We start from the raw sequence: 17710 nt of genomic DNA on the forward strand, positions 1-17710 counted from the left end.
GGTTCCGTTCTTGCCTTTATGCTACTGACTTGTCTTCCCTTGATGATGAAGTGTCATCTGAAACAAGTCCTTTCCTCTCCAAGTTGCTTTTGGTCAATATTTTATTACAGCAACAGGAACCTAAGTTGGACACAATGTAATAGTTTAACTGTCAAGCCAACACAATCTTGAATCACTTGGGAAGCGATTCTGAATGAGGCATTAACTTGGCCAAGTTGGCCTGTAGGCACGTCTACGAGGGATTGTTTTTACTAAGTTAACTGAGGTGGGAGGAGCTGCCCAGTGTGGGCAGCACCATTTGATGGCCTGGGCCCTGCGCTGTTAGGAGAGAACCTGCTGAGCATAAGCATGCACTCGTCCCTCTCTTTCTGTCCTTGATGATGGGTGTGGTTGGGTCCCACCATCTTGGTTTCCTTGCACTAATGGATTGTTACTTAGAACTGTGAGCTAACGTAAGTCCTTTCTCCTGGAAGTTGCTTTGGTCCAGGTATTTTATCACAGCAATGGGAAACAAAATTAAGACACTTAGTGTTCCTTTTAAAAAACTCTTTGTGTGTGTGTGTGTGTGTGTGTGTGTGTGTGTGTGTGTGTGTGTGTGTGTGTGTGTATGCATATTCTTGGGTGAGCTCGTGCTAAGGGATGGTTAGAAGATACCCTCTGGGGGTCCTCAGCATTCACTCTGTTCAAGGTTGCTTACACCAGGCCAGCTGGCCTGTGAGTTTCTCTGGAGTCTCTTGTTTCCTCTGATGTCACTTTAGAACTGTTGGGCTGGGTTACTTATGCATAAGGCTTTATGTTAGTTCTTAAAATTTGACCTCAGCTGCAGCAAACACTTCACTTGCTGACTACCTCACAATCTCCACCTTCCAGCATTTTTTTTCACTAGTTGGTAGCAACCTACAGAGGCCACAGGCCCTGAGGCCCATAAGCTAACCCATCCTTGGGATCCTCCCAGAAGGCTGCCTGGCCACTAATTACAAAGCCCAGTTTCTGGATTGATTTACCTTATTATCAAACGAGGTCAGGACTGACACATTCACACAACCAGAAATCAATAAGGCAGAAACCAGCTTGCTATCAGGGCTTATTACTCAGTAGCCACACCAGCATAAGATACATTGAAATCTCTCGTTTCCGGGAGAGAGGGGTCATCCAAAAATGTAGAATCTAGATCAATGTTTCTTAAACACAAGCAGGAATCATGGAGAATCCAAGTGAGCAGGATGGGCCAGCTGCAGGAACAGTGCTCTGAGCCTCTGGATGTTACCACAGAGAGTGTTACCCTCCAATAGACAATGTGCAGTCTGCATTCCTGGGTAATAATCATAGAATTACTGTAGGAAGGACTGGAGGTTTGGCACATGGGAGTTTCTCAAGCCATTTCTGTTGTCTGATGTGAGTTCTTTTAAGCATTCATGATCATAATGATATTTATGATAACAATTATTAATATAAATTTGTCTACCATTTGTCTCCAAGTGAACTCCACCACAATTACTCTTGATAGAGGGGTGTTTTCTATGCTTAGAGTCCTCCAGTGCTGATGTCTTCCAGATCTTCTCCTGTTACCCATGTCTCTATCCCTGTTCACATACTATCCTTTTCAGCCTTCCCGGAGTCTCCTGCAAGCCATGTGCCCATTCTTCAAATTCTATTCCTGACAAAGAACAGACACATGGATTTCATTCTCTTTAAAAACCTTTAATTTATACAAAGATCTGTTTCTTGCCACTCAAACTCCAGCTTTGCCTGAACCACCACCATCACCTCCATCACCACCACCATCACCACCACCACCTGATTCTTCTCCTCCTTCTCCTTCTCCTTCTCCTTCTCCTTCTCCTTCTCCTTCTCCTTCTCCTTCTCCTTCTCCTTCTCCTTCTCCTTCTCCTTCTCCTTCTCCTTCTCCTCCTCCTCCCCTTCCTCTTCTTCCTCCTCCCCCTCTTCCTCCTCCCCCTCTTCCTCCTCCTCCTTCTTCCTCTTTCTCCTCTGCTTCCTCTCCTCCTCCTCCTTCTTGTTATTATTACTATTGTTATTATTTTGATTTCTACTTCTATTACTGTCTTTGAAGATCTGGCCATTGATCTCAAGGCCTAGCACATGCCAGACAAATGCTCTATCAACAAGCTAACATACTCAGTGTCTTCTCGCTATCATTTTTGTAAAATTTGACACTGTCTATGTAGATTGTCCAGGCTGGCCTTGAAGTCCTTATGTAGGTCAGACAGACCTTGAATTTGACAGCCCCATCCTCAGCCTCCCGAGTTCCAGGGATGATAAGCCTGTGAGTCTCTGGAGACTTTGGGCATCATACTTGGCCCCTAACACATTTCATGGTTAGAAAAGGATCTATTTGGCTGACCAGGAACTTGATCTGGCATGACAGATATGAGCCTAGAAAGTGGACATGCAGTCGCTAATGGACCAAAAGGAGGCCCTGTGGTCCACCAGGCCCCACTCAGAATGTCCATCTCCCTTTCCCAGGAGGAGCTGGAAAGAACAAAGCCAACTGTTCCAGGAAAACAAGCTTTGGCAGTTTCCACGGAGGCAAAGAGAATCATTTTTCTTAGGTGTGCGAAGGTCCTCGAAGACCGAGGTAATAGGTTTCTTTATTAAAAATTAATCTTCTTGTAAAACCCTTGCAATACAATGCACTTTAATAAATCAACCCACGCTTCCGAACACATTTATTATCCCTTCTCTGGAAACCATGTAGCCCAGGGAAATTGGTGTTGCTATTAGCCCACAGTGGGGCTCACTAATGAACTCAGATGGGGGCAGAGTCCAGGACAGCCTGAAGTCTGAAACCTGCAGGGTAGTAGAGATATCACATGAGTATTGGGATGCTGCTGGGACCTTTTGGTTGAATCTCCCAGTAACTAAGATTGTGCTATGGTCATGGCCTTGGGCATACTCAGTAAAAAAGGACCCATAGATGTGACCACATTCCTGCTGCTGAAGGAGTTGTGTGAGTCTCCTGTTCTCAAGGTAGGAACTCTCTTGGATGTTGATGACATTGGCTCCAAGTTGCTAGCCAAGGGCTGTTGGTCAGCACCTGGTGGCTTCTTCGTGGTCCTGCTCACCCTTCATCTCTGTGTTGTGTCTTCTGATGTACTTGCTGGAGGACACTAGGATCCCAAAAGCAGGTAGACTTCCCCCTTCTCTCCTACCTGCCCCCTAAGCTCTATTCCTAGCTCAACTGTATTGAATTTGCTCTACAGTGTTTATTCATGTTGAGGATGTTTTAATTTTGTGTTTTTATGTGTCTGTGTGTATAGGGGCAGGTGCTCTCAGGGGTCAAAAGTGGGCATCAGGTCACCTGGAGCTGGAGTACAAGGTAGCCATGAGCATCCATTGTAGGTGCTAGAAATTAACTTGAATAATTGAGCAGAAAGCACAACACTTAATAGGTTTTCCAGCTCTGAAGCCTAACTATGATGCCCGCCTTCTAGACTCTTGCAGGTTACAAACTTCTCCCAGGTGCCTTCTAGTCCCCCTACCCCCACCCCCGGGTGGAAGCAGCCCTTTCAGTGTAGAAAAGGCACACTCCTCCCTTTCTCCGGATCAGGGTGGCACTTGGCCCCAGTGGCACACTGCCTGAATCACAATTTCCAACGGACCCTGTCCCTCCTTTAGATGCCCCTTCCTCAGCAGCTCTGCAGCTCCAGAGCCATGTGGAGAGAAAGATTCTAATCTGTATGTGTTCTTTCCCTTGAGGTTTCAAAGAAACCCATTTCTCCCCTCTCTGCTTCTCCTGTGTGAATAAACACCGGAAACAGGAGGCCCACCCACCTGTTAGTAAGTCAGCAAGACAATAAGACAGACTCCAATTCCATCTGGGGTTCACCTCAGGACAACTCACTTGCCTACTCCCATGTCGTCTTTCTGTGTGGATATGCACATGTATCTGTGCATGCATGAGTGTCTGTGTATGTGTGTATGTGTGTGTGTGTGTGTGTGTGTATGTGCGTGCATTTAGATGTGCACATATGTTTGTGTTTACATGTGTGTGTGTTGTGAATATGAACATGTTTATGCACATGAAGGCTGGAGGACAACCTCAGATGTCATCTTCAAGAATGCCATCCACATTGTTTGTTGTGAGCTAGGATCTACCAGATCTGGAATGTGTCACATGGGCTGAGCTGGCTCGATGCACCCCAGGGACATGCCTGTGTCTTCCTCTTCGGCACTGGATTACAAGCATGTATAACCACACTGGTGTTTTATTGTCCGTGTCCTTGGAGTTGAGCTTGGGTCCTTCTGTTTGCAATGCAAGTGCTTTACACACCAACTTATCTCCCTAGCAGAGGACTAATATTTTCCAAGAGATTTTGGTGTGGTGGGGAGAAAATGGAACATCTTGATCATGATGGACAAGGAAGGGGGTTTGGCCTGAGATTAGGATTCAAGGCTGCTGCCCATGGCTAACGTATCTTAAATAATGACATCACCCTTTGGCTTTCATGTGTGACTCATGCTCAGTATGTGAGTTAGAAAGGGCATCTCTTCTGCCTCCTGGTCTCACTACGTGGCACCTCTGTGGATTGTCACACCACCATCCTAGTTCGTCTCTTCCTCTCAATCTAGCCCATGGGTAAGTCCGCAGATTCTTCTGCTGTTATCTCTAAACCCTTCGCACTTTTCTGCCAGACTTTCTGTTCTATATTCCCTTTGCCACTCTTGTTCTCTTCCTGTCTCAATGTAGTGCTGTAACAAAACACCACAGGCTGGATCTTAATGCATAGCAGAAATGTATGTCTTAAACTTGTGGAGGCTGGAAATTTAAGATAGAAGGTACTAGCAGCTAGCTGATTCTTTTCTGTGAGGTGCACTTCCTAAAGGAATGGTTTCTGGGCGCGCGTGCGCACACACACACACACACCTGTCCCTGTCCTGGCCCCATGTTAAGAGAAGCAAATTACTCTCTAGCAAATGTGTCCAACCATAGGCCATGGGCTGTATGCGCCAAGAGTAGCTAGGAGGTCAGTTCAACACAAAATTGTAAACCTAGAAGAAAACATTGTGAGATTTTACTTTTTTTCCCCCTTTTGTTTTGTTTTTACTTGATACTACTTGATACTTGAATTTGATAGATGGCAACATTGTATCTCAATGCCAAAAAATGATTTTCTTATAGAATGTTTATTTCCTTCATAAAGATTCAGCTCTCAAGAGCAGAGCACCTCCCACAGGCCCCAGGTGCTGTGAATCTTCTTGACAAACCAAAACAAAAAACAAACAAACAAACAAAAACCTCTGAAGTATAGCTCCAAGGAGGAAGAGTTCATTTTGGTTCATGATTTTAGAGACGTCAGTTCTTGGTTCTGTTGCTTCTGCAACCCTGGTGATCATAGTTTCAGTGGCAGCTAGAGAGGGGGTGAACAGGCACCAGGAAGAGAATGACTGTCTGTGCCTGCTAGCTTCCTCTCCACCCACCTTTCCTCCATCTGGGTCTCTAGTCAGGGCAAGTTCTCTTTCCTTAGGTAAACACCTATTAGACACAGCTGAGAATGTGCCCCAGAAATCCCCTAGGGGGCACTCAATCAAGCTAAGCTGATAACCATTGTTGACATACTATAACTCCAAACATCACTTGGGATGATGACCCAGTCAGTGGCTAAAGAACCTGCTATGCAAATGCAACTTGGGTCTGGTTCCCCAGCACCCACACAAAAGCTGGGCATAGTTCCATATGCCTGTGGCCACAGTGCTGGCCAGCCAGTGAGCTCCAAATGCAACGTCTCAAAAGAGAAGGTAGAGGAAGGCACTTGACATTGACCTCTGGGATCTACATGCACGTGCATACATATCCACATATCTACACATATTCTTACACACTGGTGAACACACACACACACACACACACGTTAATAAATACCATCAGTTTGGAAGTTAGGATTTCAATGTGGATTTTGAGGTGGGCAAATGTATTCAAGTTGGAATGTCTAGGACTTAAGCATCATCTCCTTGTGTGTTGTTTCTGATGCCAGCCATGTTGTTCCTCTGCTGGAGAGTGATCCCACCGAGGCACAAGATTGAGAGCTTCTCTATCTGAGCCCTGCAGAGACTCTGCTGTTCCTGACTAATGCAGAACAGACTCCTGCCTCAGAAATTCAGGTCCTTCCCAGTCTGCTTCTCTTTGCCAGGAGTCTGGTCATCTGTCAGTCACCCTTCATGGGCTTCACATCACCTCAAGGCTGAACTATCTGGTACTTCCTGTCAGTCATGGCTTTGGACCATTGCCCAGGCTGGTTCCCCTGCTTGCTCTTGTTGTCTGCTGGGTCTTCTGTTAACTGATTGCTTATCTTGTAAGACTTAGATGTGTTTTTTTATAACATGTATTTTTGGAATATTTTCTCAAGGTGACTCATTCAGGATTAGGAGATGGGAAAAATGACCACCAAATACCTCTGACATTCCTGTCTTTTTCATTCTTGGCCAGAGAAGGTCACCACTCTAATTATGTAATCTTGTCACATGGTTGAAAAATCATGTGTGTGTGAGAGAGAAAGAAATGAGAGAGAGAGAGAGAGAGAGAAAGAGAGAGAGAGAGAGAGAAAGAGAGAGAGAGAGAGAGAGAGAGAGAGAGAGAGAGAGAGAGAGAGAGTCCATATACATGTGTATATATATTAAGGCCAGAGAGCAATTTTGAGTATCCTAATACTCCATAGGTGCCAGCTATCTTATTTCTAAAGATAGTGTCTCTCTCTGGCTGAGACTTACCAAGTAGCTGGACTGGCTGGCCAGCAAGCACCAGCCATCCTCCTGCCTCCACTTGGCTTGTTCTGGGAGTATAAGCATGCTAACACACCTGGTCTTATATGTAGGTCCTATGGATCCACCTCAGGTCTTCAAGCAGTTTCTTAGTTGAGATTCTCAGGGTTGTCTCCTATTAATCTTTTAGACAGGGTCTTCCTATACAGCCCTGGCAGTCCTGGTACTTTCTGTGTAAGCCACGTTGACCTAGAACTTGCTTCAGCCAAGTACTGGGAATGCAGGTAGGAGCTACCACACCTGCCTTGGAACCATTTCTTCTAAAGCCCCCGTGCTCCTTCAGGCTGGGAGGTCTGGCCTGGAGGGTGACATCCCCATCTTCAGGTCACTAGATGCAGAGTCTCTCCTCATTGGGACCCGTGCCTCTCTATGGAACTGGAACCTCCCATTGAGTTGAATCTCTCTTCTACCTCCAGGGATCCAGGTTGTTATTAATTCCACTTGCCAACAGTCAGGGCTCAAACTGCAACGAATTCTGAAAGTCCCCTTCCCCAGACACAATTTCTAGGATGCCTCCCACTCACTTACTGTGACCTGGTGTCCTGGGTGCCTTCCAGCACAGTGGTGTTGGCTAAAGAAACCTGACCCTGTGCAATGAGAGCCTGAGGAAAAGGAGTCAGGAGCAGAGGGCAGGACCGAGAGGAAACAGGATGAGGCAGGCTCACTTCGTATCCCCTGACTGGTGACAAGAGCCATGCTCAGCGTGGCACGGTGGTGGCTCTCCTCCGCAGCACCTATATTGGTCCTGCAGGCATGCAGGAAGCCAGCCCTGCTTGTCACCCAGTTCATTTCTTTCCCAGCTTCCCTTGTCTACTTTGACGGCCAATTTTCAGAAGCTTCTGGAAGTGGGGTTTTTGTTTGTTTTGTTTGCTGGTGAGATCGGAAATCTTCTGCTAAAGAGTGTCCATGGGGTCCTGAATTGCTGTGGCATGACTGCAGCAGAGCCCCAGCGACACAGAGGCCCCACCTGTCTACCTCACGCTCCTGTCTCATAAGGGTTTAAGTGGATCAGACTGTTAAAACAATCAATCTGGATCCAGCTCTGGCTTTGGCGGCAATTTCTTAATCAGAGGTAGCTTTGATCTCCAGCTTGGATGGAGCTCTACTCTTCCTGACTGACACGGTTCCCAAACACTGCTCCAAATGGTGGGTCTCCTGTATGGTGTCCATTTGGGAGACCACCTCCCCTCAGGGGATAACCAGGACCTGGCAGACGTCTCTTGTTCCTGACGCCTGCCTCCCACAGATGCTTCCACCTGCCTCCATTCTCCTGGGACCGAACTCATGCCTCAGAGGGGACAGGGACTCCTTGTTGCAGCCCAGTGTCTCTTTTTCTCTGACAGAGAGAGAACGGAAAGCACCCCGGACGCCAGAGCCAAGGGCACAGCTAACATGGGCACTTCCACTACAGCTGTGGTATGGGGATTACCCATTAGTACCCTTGCCCCTCACTGCCTCACAGGACCCTCTGCTCTGGCAGCCAGCCCTTTCCAGTTTAGTCCTTATTTGGTGATGCTGATGTGAAGGATCACAATATAATCAGATGATAGGGCTGGCTTCCTAGAGAAGTCCCAGGGTGTAGTATCCCCACCCCTACCTGGGAGACTTCAAGCAAATCATTTGCCCTTCTGTTCCAAGAGTTTTCACCTTTAGATTGGGGCCCTGACACTTCTGTTTTTAATCATAAAATTGTGAGGCTTTAGCAGGAAACATTGAATCCCTCAGAGAGATGCAGAGAAATGCCCAGAATAAACAGAACAGAAGACTGTCTACCCAATAGTTATTCAGCGTCAATGTGGGACAGCTGGTAGATGGATGGTGGAGAACTCTCATCATGTTTAAAGTTGCTTTACTGGGATCGGAGACACTAATACCTTCTTCACACAATTACTGTCCACATCTCTTTGAGTTGAGGGCTAAGCATCTGCTTGTGTGACCGTCACTGCTGTCAAGACAAGAGACATCCCCATCTATCATTCCCCCCTGCCCCCAGTTACTGCGTTATTCTGAATGTAGTTTCAGTTGCTAGAACAAAATGCCCAGGACCAGGCTATTCACAAAGGAATTTTAAACATATATTTATTTCCCTGCCTTCAGAAAGGCAAGGAAGTTGATGATCAAGGCAGCGATAGATTTGGGCTCTGCTGAAGGCCACTCTGTCTCTTTGATGAGGTTCCTGTCTGCATACTCACATAACAGAGGGCAGAAAGACAAGAATTGGAGGCTGGCTCCCTCCAGCCATTTCTTTTTCTTTTTAGTGTTGGAGAGCAGAACCCATGGCCTCTCACAGGCTAGGCAACCACTCTTTCACAGAGCCTGGTCCTCAGCCTTCTCTTCAGCTTATATTTTGAGACTTACTGAGATGTCCAGTATAACCTTGAACTCATTCAGTATCTTAGGCAGGCCTTGAATGCGTGGTCTTCCTGCCTCCTAATTATCTGGGATAATCAGTTTTCACTGTGATGCCTTCTCTTGTGTGAGCATCTCATCCTAATTGCTGAGTCTCCCCCAGTGCTTGTACATTGGGGATTAAGTTTAAATGGTAATTTTGGAGGAAGACACACACACGCATGTAGACTAGGCAGGGATGGACACTTAGCGTGGGATCTTCATACTCATCAATGTTAAGTATTCAATGCAGTATTCATAGACATAGGTGAAGTCTATCATGATTAAGTTCCTGAACTTGCAATTTTTAAAATTACTGTTTGTAGGGGCTAGAGATGAACAGTAGAATTCACATCTAGCATACTAGATACCCTCAGTTTAGTATCTAGTACTTCATAAAACTAACCATGGTTAAGTCATACCAGTAATTCTAGCACTGGGGAGGTAGAAGCAAAAAGATCAAAAGTTCAAGGTTATTTGCTCACATTGCAAGTTTAGGGCAGCCTGGGCTACAATGATACTCTGTCTCAAACAGGATGAGTATGGTAGATTTCTTGGTAACATGGAGACGGGAGGAGGAGGAAGAGGAGGAAGAGGAGGAAGAGGAGGAGGAAGAGGAGGAAGAGGAGGAGGAAGAGGATGAGGAGGAGGAGGAGGAAGAGGATGAGGAGGAGGAGGAGGAAGAGGAGGAGGAGGAGGAGGGAGAGGGGGAGGAGGAGGAGGAGGAGGAGGAAGAGGAGGAAGAGGAGGAGGAGGAGGAAGAGGAAGAGGAGGAGGAGGAGGAAGAGGAGGAGGAGGAGGAGGAAGAGGGAGAGGGGGAGGAGGAGGAGGAGGAGGAGGAGGAGGAGGAGGAGGAGGAGGAAGAGGAAAGAGCTTCAGGAGTCTGCTCTAGATTTACCTGACCCCTACATCCTTATGGATTGTGGGGGGCTGGGAAGTATTCTCTGGGATGCTGATGAGGATGGGGAAAGAGAACCCGATTCCCCATGTCTCCATGAATGTGCTGTTCTCATTGGCATGGAGATTTGTTTCTTGTCTTGACATGAGGACAAGTGGCAGACAGCATCTCCGAGTCCAGGTCAAGTCTCATGTGGTGTTGCCCTTTGTTATGGTGCATTCCCACACCTTAGTCATATTCCCTAGTGCAAGGGGCTGCAGGGTGACCTCAGGCTGGCCAGCAGATTGCCAGAGTGATTGACATATGCAATTTCTCTCCTTCAGTCTGGCTGAGGTGTAGAGGGAAAATTGGATGTTGTTGAATAATTGAAAATGAAAATCCCTCCGAATTGATTCCTATGAAAACAAAATTGAGTTCTACAATTAGGCACCCAGCCTTCCCAGGGCATCTGAAGCCTCTGTCTTGCCCAGCTGTGGGCTCAGACATTGCTTACTGCTTAGTCTTATGCACACTTGGAACACGGTAGCTTCGGAGGTCTTAGCAAGGCTGCATAGCAGGCAGCACATAGACCTGGTGATGCTCAGAGGGACCCTTGGTTTCTGAAGGGGTCTGAAGGCAGTTCATTTCAGATACTTCTCCAGGGCAGGCTAGTGACAGAAGCCCAGCATTCATCTTAGAATGTGTATAAAAGGTCTTAGGTGTGAGCTCTCTCTCTGCTCCTTACTGAAAGTTAAACCTCTTGGACCGACAAGACAGTAAGAGGTCCCACTTGTGGGTAGAAAGCTGAAATGGGAAGGAATGGAAGACTTCCTGATGTCGTAGAGTGCATAGGGTCAGCTTCACAAGTTCAAGTCCAGCTCTTCTACACACAGGCTGTGAGAGCCTGCAGATATCCCTTAACTAGTGAGCACCCCTATACATATACAATATGAGGATAAAAGCCACCATCCAGGGAGGAGTGAGTGAAAGCAGGGTTCCAAGTTGTGGAGATTCCACACTTTTCCATGACAGAGGTGTTCCAGGCCATCTTCCTCCTCCCCTCCCTCCTCTCCCCTCCTCTTCCACCATACCCTGCTTCGCATGTGCTTCCCAGATAGTCATAACAGGTTTCAGAGCAGAGCTCGAAATCATCTTCCAGGCTGGAGGGAAACATCTAGAATATTCTAGATCATCTACTGGGGTCTTTACCTAGAATCCATGTACAAAGTTTGGTGGTGGTGGTGGTGGTGGTTGTCCATGAACACGTGTAGGAAAATACACATCATCATTTGTTGGAGGATTCATCTTTGTCATGGTTAAAAAACAAAACAAAACTGTGGGAGGACTGGAGAGGTGGCTCAGCACTTAAGAGCACTATTTGCTCTTCCCAAGGATCAGGTTTGATTCCTAGCACTCACAGTCACTAACAACCATCTACAACCCAATTCCAGGGGAATCCAATGCTATCTTCTGTTCCAGGGGGATACAATGCTATCTTCTGGGTACTGCATGCATGTTGTGCATAGTCAGAGCATCATACATGAATAAAATAAAACTTCAAACAAAACCTCTAAAACATCAAAACATGCAATTAACTAGGTGAACTGTCTTAAAGTGCTCAGCCAGGCTCTGACTGCCTCCACAGAGCTGTGTAACCACTGCTGCTCTCTAGTTCTAGAACTTTCTGTTATTCCAAGCGAAAAACCCATGTCCACTCTGCTGCCACCCCCTGCTATTTCTTCCTCTTTCTGAAATTTGACTCAACTTTTATTTGAAATCTGGTGTGTCCCTCAAGTATGGACTTAGATACAGACCACAACAGGATTAATAAAAACCTGTGACTTTGCCACTGCTAGATATCCAGGTGCCTCAGACTGTACTAGATGACTAGGGGGACTCAGATTGAGTTAGAAATGGTTTGAAGGGTTTTGTTTTGTTTTTTGATTTTATATGTGTGATCAAGGGTCAGTACATCTTTGAGGGTGGTGGGTGTGTGTGCTTGCGTATGTATATGCAAGTGGAGTTCAGAGACCAGCCTCAGGTGTTGTCCTTTCAGGACCTTACACCAAGATTTTAGAAAAGAGGTCTCCTGTGGGGGGTAAGGATGCTCAGAGAGACATTCTCACTGTGGTTACATACAGTTCTGAGGTGTAGGGGTCATGGTTCAGTTCCCAATCAAGGGGAGGAGAGTCCACAAAGCTTCCCACATTATGAAGTGTTGACCACTCTAAGGATCTGCCTGCCATATAGAGGTGGGTACAGAGAATAACAGAAGGCAAGGGCAGTCCTTGCAGAGACTTGTAGGCCACAACAAGCCCAGCACCCAGAGGACCTGAAGTGCTACAGGAAGCTGTCTAAATGTTTCCCACAAGGAGCCACAGGAGAAGATGTGTAGTTTGCAAAGATCACTTTTGATGGGCATGATGCAAGGTGAACCTTCAGGAAACTTCTGAAGCATCTGGTGGAGGACCGAGGTGACTTGGAGGAGGGTGGAGGCAGCAGGTGGAGTTGAGGATGCAGGAGATGGGGGAGATGGGAGAGAGGAGTGGGCCTTATTTTGGAAGAAGTGCTTGAAGCATGTGCCAGTGAGGTGCGTCTGAGGACCTGGATACCAGTCTGTTCCTCTCTGTGGCTCCACCCCTTCTTCCCTCCTACAGTCTGCTCCTGCCCCATCCCATGGGCTCCTGGGGGTTGCTCAGATCCACTGTCCAAAAACGAGGCACCAATGCGAGAGAACAAAGGCACCACTAATGCTGTAAATCCTGGATCCAATTTATTTGTGATTTCCACACATTTGAAATGTACCTGTTACCCCTAAGGCCTCTGAACACCATCGACAGCGGCTCTGAATCAAAGGGAAGACAGAACCTTTTGGAAACCCTCTCAGTTGTTCAAAGTGGGGACATGCAGAATAAAAGGCGTTTCCCCCCTCAGACGACTTACTGGCCTATATAGCAAGGCTCTTGCAAGACGCAGTCCCCTCAGCAAAGCTTTGCCTGCAGTCTGCAGTCCCCCTGCCATTCTCCTCTTCCTCCACGCCCTTTTCTTGTTGCCCTCTCCTCATTCTGCTTTTCCTCTGCTCTCCTCCTTTTCTCTTTTCTATGGCTCTCTCTCTCCACCAGTCTCCCTCCTTCTCTCTCTTCTCTCTCTTCCTCTCTGTCTCCCTCTCTCTCTGCCTCTTCCATCATCTCTCTCATTTCCTCATTTCCTTTCTCTCCCTCCTATATTTCTTTTATTTTGGTTTTTGTTTGTTTTGTTGTTGTTGATGATGATTGGTTTTGAGACAGGTTTTAATTGTGCAAGCCAGGCTGTCCTGGGACTGATGGCAATCCTTCTGTTTTGGTTTCTCAAGTATAGGGATGACAGGATTACACATCTGGTTTGCTCAACATATTCAAATGACTCTCCCCTTTCATTGGAGTTTCAAAGCATCACAGTGGCACTTCCCTCAGATTGGGGCTCAAGCTCCTATTCACGGGTCACACTGATTCAGGACTTGCTCCTGGCATGGCTTGGAGTCTGACATCTGACATCACCATCATCATCATCATGGGTTCTATGGCACACTGGCTTAGAGGCAATTTACTTAGCACTTGACAGAGTTCATAAAGCCCTCACTGTCTACACTGTTGAGCCTTGCTGCATGCTGTGACAATGTTGGAGGCACCATGCTCCTGGAGCCCCCCCCCCCCCCCGGCATATGGAACAGGCACCCAAAGACATTGAAAACACACTGCATCTCTAACCATCTGCTCCTCAGGGCTGTTTTCCCCCTTTTAGTCTAGAAATGAACATGACTTAGTGCAAGCTCAGTGCCCACGAGACCATCAGCTGAATAGGAGAGGAATGCCTACAGTCCTCCACTATGGGGGCTTTTCCCTGCTTTTGTGGTAATGTGCTGTGCCCTTGGCTTGGTCTCCAGAGCCCTCTGTCTGCTTTGGGAGGTGAGCTGGGGTGAGATTCCTGCAGAGGTAGAGCCACTGGGATGGATGATCATGAGCCTGGTCAGAGCCTGATGATCCCTCTTCTGTGTACCTCCACTGCAGTGTGAACAATGTTCCCACCCTCCGTGTGACCTTATGCTAGCTCAGCCTCATTGGTCCTTTGATAATCCATTCTGATTCAAGCTCCCCGCCATCTCCTGCCCACTTCAGTAGTGTTGGCCTGCCTGCCTGCCTGCCTCCCTCCCTCCCTCCCTCCCTCCTTCCCTTCATCCTACCCTTTCTCGTTCCTTCATTAAGTTGCTTCTTGTCAAGCATTTGGTCACAACAGTGGGAAATGTAAATAATAAAAATGCCAGTGGCTTCCTTGCTGTAGCATCATGGAACTAGCAGTGACAACACAGCTGCATTAGTGATGTAGAACTAAAGAGAAGAAGGAGAGATGACCTCAGCCTTCGCACATCCTCCAGCTCTCTAGGAGACTGGTCCACAGCAAGGATGGAGATACTATGCAGTGGTAAGGGAAGCCTTGGTCACTTGACAAGGTCAAGCTCTCTGCTGAAAAAATTCCTGTGTAGGATGCTCCCCAGGAGCAAGGCAATCCCTTCTGCAAACAAATCAAGTGAAAGATGATGGAAACACCCCCATAGGTACTTGAGCAGTGTGGTTTTGTTGTTGTTGTTTGTTTTGTTGTCATTATGTCTTAGTATGTCCATGGACTTCTAGGTGTCAAATAGAGGATTTGGAAGCCTTTGTGAGAAACCCATTCTAGGCTCTTTATTTATTTATTTATTTTTAAAAGCAGGGCTTACAGCTGATATCTTGTAGCTGACTTCCTCAAGGATGAGACCTCTGTTACTAAGGAATTCGTGCAAGGTTGTCAAGGTAGAAGGCAGCAAGCTTGCACTTTTGGCTCTTGCTGTCATAATGTTTCCCAGGCTGATTCAATGCTGCCAACTAAGCCAATCTCAGCAGGAATTTGTCAACTGAAAGGCAAGGATGGTTGGTGACTGGGGGTGTCAGTCCCCAGCATGTCTCACACTGGAGGCTCTTCTTGGGAGGCACTTGTCTCACTCCATGTGTTTCTCAGTTGTCAACGCTTTCTTCTACCCCATGGCCCATCTAAATCATTCTCATTTTGGAAAGATGTGGGAGATGTCTCTTAGATGCTCTGTATTATGGGGAGACAAAAAGTATTCTTAAAGACAGGTGTAGTGGCAGATGGCGTGTAATCCCAGAACTGGATAGGCAGAGGCAGGGGGATATCTCCACATTCAAGAAGAACATGATCTATATAGTGAGTTCTAAATGAGCCAGCTATAGTGATATGCTGCCTGACCTAAAAATGGAATTGGGGGACTTCCAAGAATCTAAGAGACTAAGAGACCTTAAGGGGTGTTAGGGTTTTCTCTGCCTCTGGTTTCCTTTCTCTGTTCTAAGGCTGCACCAAGAAAAATCTTGTGTTTTGGGATGATGGTGGGAATTGAATGCAAAGACTTTCACAAGCTCAGGAAGTGCTTCATGCCTGAACTGCATCTGCAGCCTACAGCTGCTCCACTGGAGGTAGATTTGTCCCCTAGGGCTGTCTGTCTGGGATGATGACTCTGAGGAAGGGAGTTGGGGTATCTTTATCGGACATACTTGTGCCATTAAATGTGATAGGGCTGTAAGGGTACAGAGGTCCCTGGCTGAGTCGTGGGTTGGGGGTGGAAGTCAAGATTTTGGAGAATGAGGGTGTGGAAGTGAACAGAAAGGAGTGAACACCTGACATCAAGAACATTGAGGTAGAGTGTTGCATAGCAGCCAGGATGGCAGCTGCCCAGTGTGAATGAGACTGTCAGTTTGAGCAGCCCATAGCAATTTGGAACATGAGTGCACATAGCCTTTTGGGGGGCTCTATGTGTGCATGCATGTTCACATGAGTGCATGAGTTTGCATATGTGTTATTGAGGGCATGCATGAGGGTATGCACATTGCCTATGGAGGCTAGAGAGGTCATTTTTCGAGTGTTTTTCTCTAATTTCCTTTCTGTTGCTGTGATAAAAAAAACATTCTGGCCAAAAGCAACTTAGGCGAAGGAGGGATTTATTTCTCTTATATTTCCAGGTCACAGTCCATCACTGATGGAAGTCAGGGCAGTAATTCAAACAAGAATTTGAAGCAGAAATCACGGAGGTTCTTCAATTCGTGGCCTTTTATGGATGGACTCATGATTAGCCAGCTTTCTTATTCAGCTCAGGACCACCTGCCCAGGGACGGTGCTATCCAAATGGGTTGGGCCCTCCTACATTAGTTAATCACTAAGACACTTTCCACAGACATGGCCACAGTTGGGCAATCATTCATTTGAGACTTCCTTTCTCAAGTGAGTCCAGGCTAGGCCCAATTGACAGTAAAGCTCACTGAGACAGTTGCTCCCCATTGAATTTTCAAGAGTCTCACTGGACCTAGAGCTCACTGATTCAGCTGGGTTGGCTGGCTAGTGAGCTCCAGGTCCTGTCCTGCCTCTGACTCCCAGCACTGGGTCTGGAGATGAGCACTGCCCAGCCTGGCTTTTTTGCTAGGCTTCTGGGGGAATCATACCCAGGTCCTCACGCTTGCATCTCAGGCACCTTGCCCATTGAGCCATTTCCTACCCCAGTGCTGCCAGGCCTCTTTATGTTACGTGGGAGACAGACTTGAGTGTCACTCCTGCTATTAGCGGAGTATGGCACCACGGATCTGGAAGACTGGATATAGAGGTCCTGATGTCAGGGTCTGCACGTAGACCGCATGCTCAGAGGTTGTGTCTGAGAATTTGTGTTCCCTAACAAACATCCCTGCTTGCAGGACTCTGAGGTGTATGGACTCTGCTTTGAGAAACTCCAGCCCCACCCCCTTTTTTGAGGTTGTTTGAGGAAAGCAGCCCCATCTCCCACCCTCATGGAAACGTATTTCCTGCCTCACCCGTTTTAGCTCTTGATTAAACCCAATTTGGCAAGCCTTTCCTTCTGATTACTTATTCATATCCTCCTCTAGTCTTTTTGTAGGAACAATTGATTACAAGTTCATCCAGGAGCTTACCCAGAGGCTTCTTGTCTCAGCAAGGGACAGAGTCTTTATCATTGTCCCTGACCCAGGCTCTCCCCTTGTTCCAGGAGCGTGGTGGGGACATAAAATTCTGTGGAAGACTAAAGGACATGGAAAGCTGTGGCTGTTTGGGGAGAGGTCTGGCCCTCAAGTTGAAAAATCAGTTCGATTCCTGCCAGAAGTTAGAGTGTGAGGCAATTTAGCAAATTGTGGCTTGGAGCAGATGTTTAATTAGGCAGAGGCTGAGCAGCTCCTGGTGGCAGAGGGAGGGGAGGGTAGCTTCTCTTTCTCTCTCTCTCTCACCACCAGGGGAGCTCTGGCTCTGGGGATGCTTGCCTGGTCCACAGAGAACCTGGAGGGCTGGGACTTCTGGGCCCAGGAAGGCCAGGAGGCCCATCAGGCCCTCAGCGATTCTGTGTACAGAACCAGGAAGTTGCTGACAGCTGAGAGCGGGACCTTAGAGGATCGCTTTCCAAAAGTCCCATGTGGGATTGCTTGTCCCTATCCATGCATTGTAGAACCTTATCTTGCAACCACGAAGAGACTGTTGCTGTCCTGAAGTCACGGCCCTGTGATTACACAGGAGGGTCCCCAAGAGTCCCCCACTGCCCCACCAGCCCCTGCCACCAGAAGATGGAAGCAGCCCGTTGTCCATGAG

The sequence above is a fragment of the Mus musculus genome, chromosome 16 (genome assembly GCF_000001635.26).
Source record: "Mus musculus strain C57BL/6J chromosome 16, GRCm38.p6 C57BL/6J".
In the NCBI taxonomy this organism is placed as follows: Eukaryota; Metazoa; Chordata; class Mammalia; order Rodentia; family Muridae; genus Mus; species Mus musculus.